General features: G+C 38.4%; 1 protein-coding gene and 1 long non-coding RNA gene across 5 annotated transcripts in view; one reads left to right on the plus strand and one right to left on the minus strand.

The window, feature by feature from the left end:
• ARHGAP24 (Rho GTPase activating protein 24) overlaps nucleotides 1-17,605 on the minus strand; it is a 331,147-nt gene that overhangs the window by 109,558 nt on the left and 203,984 nt on the right. The window lies entirely within an intron of this gene.
• LOC148216888 (uncharacterized) overlaps nucleotides 13,995-17,605 on the plus strand; it is a 37,590-nt gene continuing 33,979 nt past the window's right edge. For all 3 annotated transcript variants that reach the window (XR_015794627.1, XR_015794628.1, XR_015794629.1), the window contains exon 1: nucleotides 13,995-14,210. This is a non-coding gene — a long non-coding RNA (uncharacterized LOC148216888). The remainder of the gene's footprint in view (nucleotides 14,211-17,605) is intronic.

Raw genomic sequence — 17,605 nt, forward strand, 5'->3', positions numbered from 1 at the left:
GTTAGCATTTTCCCTTTGGCACTCAGCAACTAATGTACTAATATTTTTTCCTTTCTCTTTTATTTGTTCGTATCTAAAGAAGCTCTTTTCTGTCACTGTTTCCATGCAGTAGCAGCAGGAAGTATACAGCGGCCTGGATACCATTTTGCATGCTTTATGGTTCCCTGGACTAAATATTCATATACACATAGACATAGACATATACTGTCCCCCTTGACTATTTTTTCTTTTGCCTCAGCTCTCACAAAGAGAGAGAGAGAGAGAGAGAGAGAGACAAAGAGAGAGATGCAGTGGAAAGCAAAGCCATTCCTTCAGCTTTGCTGAAAGACCACCCCCATCAGACCACTCCTCTCTGTATCTGTATTTACCAGGTCACTGTTTAATAACTTATACATGGCTTAAGAACTGGGGCTGTGTCTCTCTTCTATCTCCATCTCTTTTATTTCTGTGTCATTGTAGTGGCAATGCGGAAGACCATTGTTATTTCGATGAGTTTAGGTGACATAGCTTGATTTCTCCTTCGCGTGTTAAGAAAGCTCACTTTGAATTATAAAAATGCTAAGCTAGCTTGTTCCTCACTTTTACTTAGAAATGGAGGTGGGGAAACCCTCGGGATTGTTTTGGTTAAGCACTAGCTTATCTATACAGGCTCTGAACCAGGTATCACATCTAGTCAAGGTCACTTTCAGGGCCCCAGACTCCAAAACAGAGTCATCGGCTTGCAGTGCTGGACTTTAATAAAGAGCGCTGGCATTGCCCCAGAAGTTGGATCATGGACACAGGCCTTGGGACCAGGTGCTGCGTTATCAAAACCATCTCAGTGTATCACTGCTGTCGCCATACGGTAGCTCCCGACAGTAGGGGAAGAGGTTTATCATCTTGTTTGGTATGTTATGTTTTTATACTATGCTTATGTATTTCTGTTTAATGCTATCTTATGCTCCTGTTTAAATCTGTTTGCTAGAGTTAACAATAAAGCTTAAAACCCCCTTACCTACTGGTGTGTTCATCGTCTCTGGATCTAGAAGAGCTAAAAGAACCAACTGCCTGGGCGCCTGATCACTGCTTTGACAATTAGCAAAACAATCATTACAGGCAACCATTCCTAACCGCAATGATACCAAAATTACAAAATGGAGTGCATATAAATACATAAGGAGCAGGATTGGCCGTAACTTCATGAAGCACATTTCATTATTTGCCCCTTGAGAACCTGCCGATATCCACGTGTGGCATTGCAGAGTCAGTGGCTGCCTCTAAGTCACTGTGAGAAACTTTCGGGCTGAGGAACAGGATGAAAAATGTTCTACATCACTACATTTGCCCTTTGTACCTTTACAGTCGTGTAATCGAAATCCACACGGGAAGGCAGACTTTTCCATTAGCTAAATAAATGACCAATACTAATTTCATGGCTTCATTTTTGATACCTCAGTTTGCATTTTACTCCTATTCCTGTTGTGCATAATTTCATGATCTATAAACACTAAAGTCCATTACAAAAGAGCTGTCACGGTATGAGTCTCAGCACCCTCTTTTAATAAAGTGTGATTTTCAAAACATCACATCTGTCCCTTTCCTTATAAGTCACACTTAATGGGAAAGAAATGGATACATCTTCCAATTTTGGATTTTCTCTGTTTTAATTTTTTTCCTAACTTAGTGTTTCTTTGTCCATTTCTGTATCAGTCAGGTTTTTTTTACAAAAAAACATTTACAAAAAGGAAAATTTGTAAGAATTTTTATACATTTTTTTTCTAAACTTAGCATTTAATGTTAGTTTCATTAATATTTTAGTGCACTTCCCATCATTACATGCATTTTTCATACGTTTTAATTTAGTTGGGGAATACCCTTACAACATTTCTTAAGCAAGATGAATAGGAAGATGTACTCTATATTTCTATTGGCTATCATGAATAAGACAAATAATTCCAACTATCTGCTAAAATATTTCATAAGGTCAGTTCTTCAGTAGGCCAGCAAATGACTATGGATTCACTATTGATTCCACTAAGAGTAAGTATTAAAACAACTCCTGATGACTAGTCATGAAAAGCTCACTGATAGTCTAGCCCCAGGAGTTTTTCTCTCTTCCAACATCAATGTTGCTTGCTCAGTTGATACTTGTCTTTAAGTGAAGTCATCAATATTGTGTGTAGCCTTGTTGACAGTCGATGCGTCTCTAAGATATAACTTTAATTTCAAATGATTATCCATTAAATCCCTCTTAATGTATCGAACAAACCCACTGTTTTCCCTTAGAAACAAAGCTAGATAACTCATATATTATACTCTGAGGAAAAAATGTCACAAGTTAAACTTCCAGGATATATTAGTTGCTTTCCAAGACATAATTATTGTAACTTCCAGCTTTCCTCTTGCAATATGTTGCCTTTTTTCACCCTCTTATAGTTCATAATGCTTCAATCTGCTGTTATCTATCAACCTTTAACACATTTCCCATAAAATTACTATTTTGCCCTGCATTTATCTCTTGCACCTTGTTTGTTTAAAATCTGAATAAGTAACCATCCACACTCTTTAGTTGCATTTTGATTATCTGCTCATGTTTTTATTTAAAAAAATCTTCACACAGAACTGCTTAGTTCTGTACCATCCAGTACAGAATATATCTCATTGAGGACTCTTAACATTAAAATTAAAGTCACTGTTTAGATTCTGTCTTCCATGAGCTTCATTTTGTTTCTTCAGATGCCCTGATCTTCGAAAATGCTTTTTGATGTGAGTACTGTACTGAAGCTTAAAAAATATCATTAGCTGGTCTTCCTGGAAAAATTAGAAAACTTACTTCAACCTACCAACCAGAAACTAGATATAATTCTAACTGAAATGGATGATAATATGCAGAACTATTTCCCACTGACACAGCAACCATCAGAAACCTATCATGTGACATGCAAGTTAACTACAGTATGTAATACTGTATCTTTAATATAGTTCTGAAAATGAGAGATTTATTTTTCCTTCTAGCTCTTTTGGGGGCTCATTTTAATTTAGCTTATTTTATGACTCACAGGAGGCTTATTTTCATCCATGAGGGAGATAACTTATGACAGTAAACATGGCCTCTTGAAAAAGCAGCAAGTAGTAAGCTTATTGACTGAAATAAACATATTGGGAATCTTACTACAAAACTGCACACTTTTACCTGGATAGTTTTTCTGACAAGCAAAGAATAAGCTTAGGGGACTATAGTGCAAAAATGGGAATAAGCAAGGTTTGCTTGACAGTGCACATATTTTAGAATGAAAGTGTCCTGGGTGAAGACTTTCTCCTGATCTGATTGAAATTAATCTTCATTATGTGAACAGTTGCTTAAGAAATACACTGCTGAATCATAACAAGTTTCTTCTGGTCCAAAATCCTTCAGAGCAGAGTGATTAAATGAACTTTGGGCCCTTCAGTAGTTCTAGAATTTCCTCAGTTTTGGTCACGATGACTAAAGCTACCGAGAACATCACGAGGGCCACAGAGTTCCCTCTCTGTGGGAAATGATCACAGCAATCAAGAGATGCTACTTGGCCTAACTTTGCCCTCCTAGACAAAGTGCTGAATTTGAGTACATGCCAAATAGCCAGATTTTATGTGAACATTGTCTTTTTTGACATCGGCAGGGCATTCTCAGTCTGGGAAAAAGGCTCAGGAATGTGTGCTTTTTCTCCTTGAGAGCTTCCCAAGGGCATCTGTGAAGGTCAAGAGCATGACAAGAAACTGGGTCAGACTAAGTATGTCTTTTTTTTATATTTTGTATAAAGTGGGGGCAGGGCACAAATAGGTATACACTGCATTAAAACATGCAGGGATAAGCACTGGCCTCTGCTGGTGCCCAATTACTTCAATTTTCTAGTGCCAGTCCTAAGCTAAGGAGGGTTTCCATTTCTCCAAAAATACTTTACCAGCACTTTTCTCTCTCTTTCTCGGCCTGTTCTCACACAAGCACACACACACACACACACCCAATTATTGTATTAACAGGCCCATAGCTAGCTCTAAATGTAGCCAAAGAACATGGGTGGGGGGAAGGAGGCAATTCAGCCATATTAAGCAGCCTGCAGACATATGTTAAGACAACAGTGTAAATTTTTAATTAAAACATTATTCTTGCAATTTATGTTCAACTGCAGTTACACTGAATTCTCTGGACACACACAACAAACATCAACACCACAGCATTAAAATGTGAAACTGTTCTACTCTCCCTCTTCCTATTTGATGATGATGATGATGATTTAAATTCTCATCCTCCTCCTTGCCAGCAGAATACACAACAGATTTTCATGAAATTGCTTGCTCCCGGCAAGTGTCCTAACTTTTTTTTTTGCCACTCCCACCCAAAAAGAACAAAAGAAATAAGCAGAATTCCCCTTCCGCCCCCACTCCTCCCCCCAGATTGGTTGATTTATATTAAAAGTGCTTCCTCTGCTGCCTGAACTCTTGGCTCGCCACCCACTCTGACTACCCTAAAGCTATCATATCTTGGCAGCAAAAATCTCAACCAGCATTTGAGAGTGGCTGAATTAGAATTGTGCATGGAATTTGCAACCCTGTTATGGTATCCATATCTTACCCCAAAGAGGAAATGAAATGAAAATCCCAATTGTTACAACAAAAAAGCCGATGCAAGAGACTGTTCAGGAGACTGTGAGGGGCAGGTGAGGAAGTTCAGCTGGGCTGGGAAAAGGCAGCACAGTCCAGATGTGTGTGATTATGGGGAGGAAATGGTTCAAAGAGACTTTGCCTTAATTGTGTTGCCATAAGACTGCCTGAGAACTTACTTTTATACCATTCCAGATTATGTTTTCACCTGATTAGCAAGAGGGTTTTGCTTCTTGCGTTTGTTAGCTATGTGGGGTATGACAGTCCACAATTGATTTGGGTTCTTTGCTTCCTAGCCTCTTGACTCAACCCCTCCCCCCCGCCCAACACCAACAAATATTTCTCTGTGTGTGTGTCTCTGTCTCGCATGCACACAAATAGTAAAAATTTATTTATTTACATTAAAATGCTTCGTCTAGTGCCTTAACTCCCAACTTTCTGTCGTTTCCCACCATCGTGCCATCCATAGATAAAAGGCCATACCTTTTCTACTTGAATTTCTACTCCAGAGACTCAACTCGGAGTCATAGTAAAGCAGATCACAGTAACCCAAGAAAGGATTCCACATCTTGGGTGAATTTAGCCACCTTAAGGAAACCTGAGCGTGAGCATTTTGCAGTCAAGAGGAAAGGCAGAGCAGAAGCCTCTGGACAGTAGCTGCCAAGCACAGTCACACACAAGATCAAGCTTTAGACAGTTTCTTTCTCCCAATCTGCTTTTGCCACATCATTTAGACAGAACAAAATTGGGGACGTGGAAAAGAAACCAGCACTCCAACCCTTGTAGCTATGGCCTGATTAGCAGTTTGATCAGGCTCTCTGCCTCTCCTAGGATCTGCAAAACTACCAACTGTTATGGGGAAAATGGCTTTTCATTCAAAATTGCAAGTTCATAAGATCTCTACAATGGGATGTTTCTTGTAAGGTTAGTGTAAGTTCCTGCCTCTGAGGCACTTTCCAGCTTGTAGCACACTGCACCTTATTTAAAGCCACAGGCAACAGATGTATTAAATTGCCAGCAGTGCAAATCCCGCAGAAGATAAAAAAGATGTAGAGACGGAGATAAGAGGTAAAGGGTCACTTTATAGGCTTAAGGAATTTATTAAAGCGTCTCAGTCAATGGCAAAGAAAATCTTCACATAGATCAGGGTCCAGACCAGTTGAGTTCAAACATAAATTGAAGATTATGTGCTACCAAGAAAGGCAGCAAATTGAACTAGCACAATTGGGAGAAGGAACCATTTCCAAGTTCCCCCTGAGGTTTTAGCAGCAAATCTCCAAATGTTTTGGCAGAGATAATATTAATTTGCCCCTCTCAGAAGTTAATCAACCAATCAGGAATGACGTGACTAGCATGAAAGCATCATGATGTCCTATACTCAACCAATGATAGTGTCATATATGCAAACTAGACTATATCATTAAAGATAGTGTCTCTGGGTTACCTTCATTTTAAGTTGAGAGAGACTGGAACATTGGCCCATAGCTTGTAACTGGGATCGATGCTCACCTTATGTACACATAGCAGATTGATTTGTGAAATGTTTGTGTGGGAGGGGCTGGCACTGTCATGTTGATGGCTGACAGAGATAATCATTCCAGCCAGCCCTGTTGAGCCAAAATGCAATTCCATTTCAATGAAATAATCTCTGAAAACATGCACTCTCGTATGTGTAGGATCCTAATCTTGTATACATAAATCTATGTCTCCATACATTATGAAAGAATCTCTGAATTGAACAGCAGGCCTTTCCTAGATGTAGATTTCAGCTAGGTGTTAGGAGAAATGCCTTGAGTGCCTTTGCAGTTCAAGAACGGAACCTAAAGGATAGCGGACTGTCTTTCACTGGATGTCTTGGTGAATTTCTGATGGCGATGCTTAAGCCGAGGATTTTGGGCACTAGGCAGTAGCTGGATTGAAGGACCAACAACACCCCCCTCATTAACTTGACGAGAATATCTGCAAAGTTTCAATGTGAATTGAATGGAATGATAACTCTGAGTAAAGGCAGGTCTCAGTCCTTGTAATTTATTCCACATACGAGGAACGTCCTCTCCTCCTCCTCTATTTTTTTAAGAATATTTTTTTAAAAAAGAAGATTTTACAAAGATTTAAAAAACATTGAAGAAGAAATAGAAAAAGAAAGAAATTATAAACAGGTAAAAGAAAAACGGAAGAATAACAAAAAAGCAAGAAAAAAATATCTAAAGCCTTGACTACTGTTCTAGCACAACATGCAGACATACAAAAATCTCTACTCTGTCGGGCAAAAGACAGCACTGTAAGAGCTGTAATTTAGGAGGCTGAAAATTAAGCTCTTAAATATCGACCAACAATGCTTTATAATCCATTTAGTGCTTATCCTGCAAGATACTCAATAGCTCTTGTCCCATACCTTTTAAAGAACTCATTTATCTTTTTAGTAATAAATTGGTTTCTTGGTACAGTATATGCCACAACCAAGCTTTAGACTCTTGTCACTGGTGAAGGCCCCTGCTTCCCCTATAGTTGGCTTGGTTAGGAATATGAGGGTTGTGTGAGTGTGTGCACTCCCATGCAGATGTATTTGAGAAGGCATAAATAATTCTCTGTAATGGTGCACTTTGGTTCATCCCTGCAATATTGCTATCAGGGTCCAGATGTAGAGTTAAGATGTCAAAGCTAACAAGACTGAAAACATAATCAAAAGCCACATATCTTGAGTTCAGCCAACAGCACATTCAATAACATGGCTAGAAATGAACAAGCACCTCAAAGGTAAGAAAAAGAAAATGTGCTTTCGAAAGGACAATCTGTGCTGTTTGGTTACAAAGTGAAAGCTTGGTTCCCCTATAGTATCGTATGGCTTCCTTCCACCAACTGATATTCTCCAGATGTGTTGGACTTTAACAGCCATAAACCCACCTGGAACATTCTTTGGCCATATACACCAGGACTAAGGAAGAAGACTACAGACCTTATGGAATACTTTCATTCTTCTGAGGCCCCTTGCCTTGTGATCTCTACTATTAGCCATCCTCAGTCACTGTTGTGTATACAGGGGGGATCAACTTTCCTAAAGAAGTTTACCAAAGCCTAAACCACAAAGAGATTATGGTCTTTTATGATAGCAGTTGTTGTTACTATTTCAGGCATACTCTAAAATATTTGGAATCATTATTCGATCGTGTTCATTCTTTTACTTAGCTTTAATCATTCTCATACAAGTTTTTCTATTATTTAGTTGTTTGTTTGTTTAATTCATTAAGCTGGCTGCTTACATAATGGGTTAAGCAGGAGGAAGGAATAAAACTCAGATATTAGGTCCAGCTATTACTTTTCTGGTAAATATGAAATGAACTAGGACTGGGGAAAGAACCCTTGTAAAATCAGAGAAAGTCTGCTGTTTTTGAAACTGGCTGATTAATAAGCTAATGGATGGGAAGCTGCTTGTGAATTTTATAGAAGTCTCCTTGGATTCTTAAAGAAATACCCAGATTTCTTAATAAAATAATTAACAGTAGGTACAGATTGATCAGGAGCTAAGGGTGGTGGGAAATAATTCAGGACCACTCTACCAAACGCTTGGGAGATCACCATATCTGTAGGTCTGGTTTACCTTCTTAAGTAAACTTCTACAACCTGGTGTCCTCTGGTTGAAATTACTGCTCCCAGAATTCTTACCTGGCCAATGACCATGCTGGCTGAGATATCTGTGATTTGTAGTCTTAACAGATTTGGAAGGGTAGGAAAGGTTGACTGAATGCATGAAATCTTCATAAGACAATTAAGTCCATAGTCTAACATTGTATAGCTTGCACCTCTGTAAGGAATCAGCTGTTCAAGCTTAACACCATTTTAAACATGGGAGACTTACTTTTGAAACATTTTTGGACAAGGGATAGAAAGCTGTTTGTTAATCCCTTCTAATATTTCTCTCTAGGTTGCCAGGAAGGCTATAAGTAATCCTGTAGTTATTTAGAATTAAAGAATATGCTGTCTATTGGTACATCTGTAATACAATCTATGAATTGCCTTTCCTACTCATGAAGTAGAAGCAACTTGCAAACTATAGGGCATGATTCCTGCATTGGTAAAGATCTGAGAGACTCTGTGCATCCCCACTCCCCACCCCCAATTCCATGGACAGGTAGATGATCAAAAAATATATTAATCAAATATCATGTGTGTCCATGAGTTTTATTACACTGTATGAACAATATGCTGCTTCTTTGAGTTTTCTATTAGCCATGCATGGTATATGACTTATTCATCATTAATTTGATTAGGCAAGTCAAGGTGATCTGATGATTTGAATCATCAAATCAGATTCATTGATTTGATAAAATGTGTGTGTTTGCATGTGCCAAAGTCAGTTGAATCATTGACCGGTTTGAAGTTATCCAGTTTGATGTATCAGATTGATCTGGCAATTCTATCCAAAAGGGTCACTGGACTGAATCATCTTCAAATACAAACTTCCAAACACATTTACACTTCAGCTATAAGCCTCTCCAGTTTAGAAAAGTTTCATATAGTTTAGTTCCTTATTTCCCCACATTGTAACGTGTGAAGAGTGCTAACATTATGCAATAAAAACCAGGGTTTCATTTTCTTTGCTGATCAATATGCTGGTAAGAGCATTCTAAATTTCACATACCAAAGGAGGAAATGGTGGTGGGATACCGAAAGAAAAAAACAACATTATAATCCAATTAATTTCACTGTTGGTTCCCAATTGGGCCACATTTTATTTCTTGTTCCATCAAAGAAAAGGCTTAGTTCAAAAAACAAAACAAAACACCAGTTTATGGATCACTGCCATTTAATGGATCTTGCCACTAGTCTGTATTAGCTACTATATTTATGTTTATTGAAAAAGATTCAGTCTTTTGTTTTGGATCTTTTCTTCATTTCTTTGACCCAATATTTCTAGCCTGTGACCCAGGTTTTACTTCTAAAGAAGGAAGATCTGAAGACAAGCAATCATTTTGTTTCACTTCATACCAGCCTAGAGATCAAAGCGGCGAGCAAGCAGAGTCCATGAAAACAAAATTAACTGCCTTTTTCATTCTGGTCTGGCAATATCCACTATTGTTCACATTAACACTTAACTCCATTTTCCATAATCTATCAAGCAGCCACTGCAGAGTTGGTGCATTTTATATGAAGCCACAGCATGTGATGTTCAGACTTTGATTTAAAGGTACTGGCTCCTCTTCTGAATTAAATATGCAGCCTTGTATTTTTAGATCCAAAATGCCAAAAGGTATCATTAATTAGTCCTGAATAAACTTCATTGAAATGAGTAGGAAGGAACATAGGAAGTTGTTTTGTATTGGCTCAGACCATTCATCACTGCTTCCATTCTCTGACAGTAGCGGGGCTTTCAGACAAAGGGGGTTTCCACTTTCTTTGATTTGCCAGGAGGATGGCATACCTATCTGTGGGGTGCCCAGAGGCTGTTCTAGCTAAGTCTTCTTCCATTCTGAGGGAAGCCACAATGTACCAGCATTGAGAAAAGCTGACCCAAGTTGCCTACAACCATAAATTCATGTCCAGTAAACACAACTTCTTTTTTTTCCTGTGGGAAATCTGGCTATGCTGTTGTTATGAGCACTTATTATAAGGTGTCTGTGTGGTATCATGGTCACAAGTTATTCCATTGCTTCATCACTTTACACTTTACACTTAGTCACCACTTTACTCACTCTACCCTTTCCAAGGTTGAGACAAGGCCTTCTACAATTCATAAGAGTGTAAGGAGACCTTCCTGGAATCAACCAAGAGTCCATCTACTTCTTCCCACAATTGCTGCCCACATGCTTCTGGGAAGCCTATCAATAGAGCTTGAGGGCTGCAGCTGTTCTCAGCAAATGATCCCTAGAATACTTTTTGTTTTGTTTTGTTTTGGGCTTTTGAGTCTGTTTTGACTCCTGGTGACGGCCTGGACTAGTCCCTGCAGTTTTCTTGGCCAGGTTTTTTGGAAATGGCTTTCCATTGCTTCCTTCCTACAAATATAATACAGTGTCTTATTGGCCTCAGCTGCCAAGCAAGTAAAGTTAGTCATGCTCCTTTCTGATAGCGATTGGAAAATGTCCAGGTCCAGGAATGATCTATTACGAGATAGACTCAGAAGTAAACAAAACCCTACAAACCCAACCATAAAATCATATAATATCACTCATCACATACAGGTCCCAGTAAAAACTGCTAAGACATATCTTCAAAAATCTATAAGATAACCTGAAGAATGGTATTTTTCTTACAGAGTCTTGTGTGGCAAGGATGTACTTGTTTGTGGTCAAACTTTACATCAGCTATTTTCTAACAACAAAACATACTCCATTGATATAGATGCAGGAACCACAACCTATGGTCAGGCCCAACTGCTTACTCTTTATATTTCATTAGGCATTTCAGGACCTAATAACGTCAACCACAATGTCATAGATTCATATATTTGCCTACCTTCCAGTATGATACATGCTGTTGTTAATCAGTATTGCCTACATGGGACATCTGCATAGGATATCTAGTATTAAATACTTTCATGCTTAAAGTAAATTGGAATTCATGGTCTCACAGCTTCTAGTTAAGTTACTTTAATCAACACACCAAACTGGTTCTCATGCTAAACAATAAGTGGTACAAATTAGACATCAGAAATGACATTAAAAAAAAAAAGTAAGGAACCTTCCAGTGATCATTCTTAATCACATAAACTATAGGAGCAGATTTAATCATGAATTAAGAACTGAGCAAGAGGTTCAACTCATATTTTCTCCAGAGTATATTGCTATTTTTGCTTCAAATAAAGACTTTTCATCCTGAAGGGCCCACAGAATGAGTGCTGGAGGCGATCATGCAACTTTGTAAACTATTGTTGTTCAAAACTTAATTTGTATCCCACGTATGGCCAGAATAGTTGGAACATTTCTTGAAGGCAGTGTAATCCTGTTCTATTTCATCTGCCACCTGGTGGCTAATGTTAAACAGATAGCAAATAACTGAATGCCTTTATATATCCTTATCATGTATCTTCTTCAAATCCAAATTAATACGTACAGCAGTTTCTAAAGTAGCACTACAAGACACCTTGGCATTATTAATTTGAATAATGTGTATATTTACCTTTATGCAGCCTTTTTTAAAGCAGTACTTGCAAAGGGTACTTTTTCTTTTTCCTGTCCTACTTTTCCTAGAATCCAAGCACTGAACTCAAAGCTAATCTATCAAGTACATTCAGTCCTCCACAGAGCAAATTATAATCTTAATTTCCTTCTTCCTTCCCTCCCTCCCTCCCCGAAGCACATGCAGATTGGGGATTAATGGTCATTATGTTTTCAGAGTAGTGGAAGGCAACTATTTTTCTTTGTTACTGAATGCTAAGTGTTAAGTGACATTACGAACATCTAACTCAAGTTTCCTCCAGACATTGACTTTGAACTGCAGATCTCATGGGTAAGACTTCTGGCATAAATTTGGTCTTACTTGTTACAAAAAAAATGGGTTAGAGAGGACAAAACTGGACAAATGAAAAGTCACACATTCTTCTGCATAATTTTCATTGGCCCGAATAAGACCACCTTCCCCAAAATGGTACCTTTATTTGTGTAGACTTCTAAAATACCTCATCAGCATGGTCACTACAGAAAATTTTGGGAAATGAATTCTATAACCAAGGAATAGTATTAGGAATAAAAGGATAAATGCTGGGATTTAGATTTTGCAATATAGTACATATATACCATTTTCTTTTTCCTGTTTCATCTCATGACTGGTGCATTTCCTTCTGTTTGTCTTCTGTATTAAGTATTACCCAACTATGAATTTTGGAGCAATAGAAATAATAGTAAAATAAATAATAAAACAATAAACAAGTGCTTATTGATAAGAAGGATATCTAAAACAGCTTCTCTCTCCCTCTCTCTTTCATACAACATGTAGTTCATTTGATTACCATCAATTCTTTTTGAAGATGCAAGTAATGAAATTCCCTGACAGGTCATAATCAGCATTAGCATCATGCAAAAGAGGAAGAAGCAAAATTGTTTGTGAATTCTAGCCATTAATAGTCATTAACCCCAGGATACCTAACAGCAGCAAAGTCAATTCAAGAACGTTGTATTGTAGAAGACAAAAAACAGTTCCAACATTGAATGCAATGTGTCTTTCTTGAAACCCTCATAACCTTGCAGGACAAAGGGGTGAAGAAATTGTCAGGATCCTCAGCTTCAACAAGAACTCCAGGCTGATGCTACTAAGATGTTTGTGGCTTGCAGCACAGATACTATATTTGAAGAAATGTAATGAAAGTGTTCAAAGTGTTCCAGAGTCAGAGAGATAAGAAGTGTAGCAACTGGAGCAGCACTGACATTTGAAACAATGAATCAGCGCGAAGGTGCCTTACAGAATTTGTCTGATCTGAATGTCAGCAATAACATTTTAGGGAATTTTCCCTCAATCTTGTGCCAGACTCTTCCAAGTTTACTGGCTGGGAGTTTTAAGCCCAACACATCTGAATGACACATCTTCAAATTGGAGAACATTGGTTTTAGCCTAAGGTATGGAAACACCACCCAGATCCAGAACTCTGGGAATAGTCTGATATAATTGATTCAGATATAAGTTAATTTGACTTGATGCTTGTTTTGGAAAATTACAACTTCATTCTCCCACAGACCTGCACGGGAAAAAAAATATATTCTAAAATCTTTTGTTTTGTTCTACTTTAAATGATAAGATGGGATGTTTTACAAACAAATTTCAGTGAATACTTTAAAGACCAGAATTTCATGGAGATTCACAGTGGGAAGACCTGCTGCTCTGGCAAGATAAATGAAAATCTATTCAGAATCATGGGATAGAATTTTGGACTGTTTATATGCAAAATGTCTATACAGGCATTTCCACTGTTGATGTTTTCCAGATGTGTGGACTTCAACTCCCGGCATTCTCATCAAAGACCATACTGGCTGGGAAATTCTGGATTTGAAATCCACACATTTTGAAGGTGCCCACATTGGAGGAGGCTGTCCTTCCTACCACTGCTCCGTAACCTTTGCTTGTAAGCAAATGAACATTTGCTCCTATTCCAGGAGAGCAATATCTGCTCTGTTTTGCAGCTTCTTCACAATTTGAAGCAGCTGTACAAGGACCAATACACCAATATGAGCAGTGGACTAATGTAACAAAGCTTTTGCATCTCTAAGTAGTTCACTACAAAATCCTCCTCCTCCTCCTCCTCCTCCTTCTCCTTCTCCCTCTTCTTCCTCCTCCTCCTCCCCTTCCTCCCCCTCCTTTTTTTATCCATTGGAGATTATCCCATGGCTAATAATAAAAGTGTTGCCACCCAGCTCTTAGTTCAGAGCTGTTCCCTCATTTGGAATTTCAAAGGTTGGGCTGACTTTTGAAAGAGTGAAAGTGTTAGCAATCCAAAGTCACACTCTGTGGATGCTCTAAATTCACTCAACAAAACTAGACTACACAAAACAAAGCAGAACCATGACAAATGAGAGAATAGCCTTTTTTGGTTTCCAGACAAAGGCATAAGCAGTGGAGCAGCAACAGCTCTTATTAGTGGAAAGTGGACAGACGTGCCCTTTGAGGTTAGTAAATCTTAAACTAAGGACTAAGCATCATTCATGCATATATAAATAAAGCAGAAAACATTTACAGTAACTAGGCAATGTGTAATGGGATGGGGCATTTGGGCTGTAGCAATTCTAATTAACCTTCTCTGTTTTTTATGGCTTTTATTTTCCTGAAGTGTTTCGGTTATGTTTGTGTAGTGTAGTATATATAATGGTAATCTCTTTCAAATGCTCGCATGATTTGCCAAAGTGGATACATTGCTTTAAAGGCAAACTCCATCTCAGGCAGTGGGATAAAGTAAAGCTGTATTGCATTCTGGAACTTTCTTTCATCTGTAGAGCCAATTGGCCTCAATCAAAAGTAGGCATAATAATTGGGAGCAAGTCCAAGATTGTTTCAGAATTGGACTTAGACATGTTGCGTGTAGGACAGATAGGTCAGAAAAAAAGCACAAAGTATAATACAGGAAAATTATCTACATCTCTTTTTAGTCCCTATACATTCCTGGTTACCTAAACTTTGCTTTTTAGAGCAAATGAAACATATTCCAGCAAAATATCCTTACTGGCTCGCAACAGTGACGAGCCTCATTTATACCTGTGAATATTTACTTTTCTTTCTTTTTCTTCTTTTTTGCACCTGGAAGCATCTTGACAGGTTTTCAAGAACAGGATGTTTAATATATGTGTTCAATTGATTTTTTAAAGTTCAATTGCTAATAGCAAAGTTGTTCTCTGGTAAGCAATAATAAAAACCACATTCGAATAGAAGCCGTATTACAGAAATGTATTACTGCACCTTTCTCCCAATCAGCATTAACAAGATTAGGGAGACAACAAATGGTGTTGGCTATGTGTGCTATCTACTTCCTAAAAATCTCACATATCCAAATTTTCTTCTATCAGGATGGCAGTTTAGCGGACATCCTTCACTATCTGCTTGATTACCCAGTTCTGCTGCATGTATTAAATACCTAGAACAGTATTGTCCAAACTTGGCCACTTTAAGATGAGTGGACTTCAACTTCCAGAATTCCCCAGCCAGCATGGCTGGCTGGGGAATTCTGGGAGTTGAAGTCCACTCATCTTAAAGTGACCAAGTTTGACAACACTGACCTAGAACCTCTTTTGTAAAGGAAAGTATTCTGGCCAGGTTCTGCCAGATAAGGTTGAATTCCTATTGAAAACAGAAAAGATGCTATCTGTACAGATGGGCAGGTTTTGCCCAAGTCACAGCTGAACATCACAAACCCTTCCCCATAACAACATTAAATGCAAATGATTTTGTTTTTGTAAGAATTTTTTTTTCAGGGCTATTAACCCAACTCTGTATAATTTCAAATTTTATGAATTATATTTTACTGTTTTATTGCGTACCTGACAACTTGTAATGGAATGGACTTATGAAGGCCAGGCTCAGGGAGATAAGCGTGTTCTTAGCCCGCAACAGGAGCATGGGAAGTTCAAGAAGATGAGGCTGGCACTTCCCTAAGGAATTCACGGTGTTGTGGCTGGCTGGCTTGGGAACTTGGGTTCAATCTAGTGAGATTCTGTTTTGAGGTGGAAGCTAATAAATGCAACAGAACTGTATTTGCATTATCTATTGGAGTTCTTTGGGCTGAACCTGACACAACTATATGTTATTTATAGACAATGGGTTGGCATAATATATCGTTATTGTTATTGTTATTGTTATTATATTACATCCAGATGGAATTGAGATTAGGAATAACATCTGTTTGTATGTCAGTCATTACAGTTCTCTCACTATGCTATATGGAGGGGAATTTGTTCATTTTTGGAACGGCCATGGCATCCTTTTATACCAGAAAACCAGTGTTTGAATTTTAATGAAGCAAAGGACCTCCCATCTCCTTACATTTTTACTGATTTTCCAGATACATTTTTAAAGCTTGGATAATGGCAGAGTGTGAGTCGTCTAAAATAAGGGAATCAAGGAGTCAGTGCTCACAAGCTGAAACACAGCAGAGCTACATCTTCCTACCTGAATACTATCTGGAACTGTAACCAGAACCCCAGGCACTAGGAATTTTGTCCTGTTCCTAGTTTCCTTTTTGGCAACTTTTGGTAACAGCCCTCCTAAAGACTACCAGCCATTTCTGTTTGGTGGACAATTTCATTGTCTCAGAACTTCAAACACATCTGCAAGTTCTACCCGAGGGCTCAGTGGTAGCTCACCAACCCCAGGATGACACTTGTTCAGTAGTTCTAAGCAGAGAAATTCTTGTCCATCTTATTTCCAGTTCTCATTCCATCTGAAGAGAAAATTATTTCAAAAGAGAAGAGAATTTCATGGGGGTTTCAAGATGGTGGAAGGGCACGTGCATGTGTGTGTGATGTCACTATGAGTGCTGAAAGAGGGACACCTGCCCTTGAGAACTGAGCTGGAGAATCTGAAAGGGATACTTTTGCCCAGCTTCATAACACAACTGGAAGGGAGCTTTTGTTAGGCTGGTATGAAGCGGCTTTGGCTCACCTTGACAAAGAGCTTCACACCATGAAGGCAATGTGATTGTTTTAATCAGTAACACAATTTGGTTTGACAAGGCACTTCACGTCACCTCACAGACTTGATCTGCCATTTCCAATAGCCAGAAGAGATTTCAACACATGTGTGGTGCATACATAGAAATCTCTTTCAGCTCTTTGAACTGGTAGATGGGGCTTCAGAAGAGAGGTGAAGTAAAGCCATCCAATTTCCTGCTTCATGCAAGAAATCCAGAACTAGAGATGGTGGTCATGTCTCTTTTTCAGTTTCACAGTGAGGGAGAGAAAAAAATATCCTTAGTTCTTGACAGAGTGAAATGACATTAGATTGAATTATTAACCAGCTGTCTAGAAATCTGCTTCTCCTCCTTTTTGCAGGGAGTCTTTGAAGGCTGGAATCAATCAACTTGATCACCTAGTCACATAAAACAAGTCAATCACCTACCCATCATCTCTCTCTCTCTCTCTCTCTCTCTCTTTCTCTCTCTCTCATACCACTCATTCCAAAGTATTGGAATGTTCTTTGACAACATTCCAATACTTTGCCATGCTTATGATATGAGCAAAATTTAAACTTTAAAATAGGACTATTTAATTTGATTTAGTGGCATAAAGTAGTTTGAACTCACACCTAAGTGATGCTGCTCCCTGTGCTCTACATTTTCACGTAGATTGAATGGCAATTATTCACATTTACAGTATGTGAAAATCTAGAGCACAGGGAGCAGCATCACTTAGGTGTGAGTTCAAACTACTTTATGCCACTAAATTAAATTAAATAGTCCTATTTTAAAGTTTAAATTTTGCTCATGATAAAAGGATTGAGGACTTTACATAGGAGCACAATATGTCAGTAAGCACTGGATGGACAGACATCTTCCATAAATCACAGGTCAGTCCCA

Source organism: Python bivittatus, unplaced genomic scaffold (assembly GCF_059951505.1).
Source record: "Python bivittatus isolate LINGU-HERP-01145 unplaced genomic scaffold, Pbiv_v1 ctg000070_np1212, whole genome shotgun sequence".
NCBI classification, from domain to species: Eukaryota; Metazoa; Chordata; class Lepidosauria; order Squamata; family Pythonidae; genus Python; species Python bivittatus.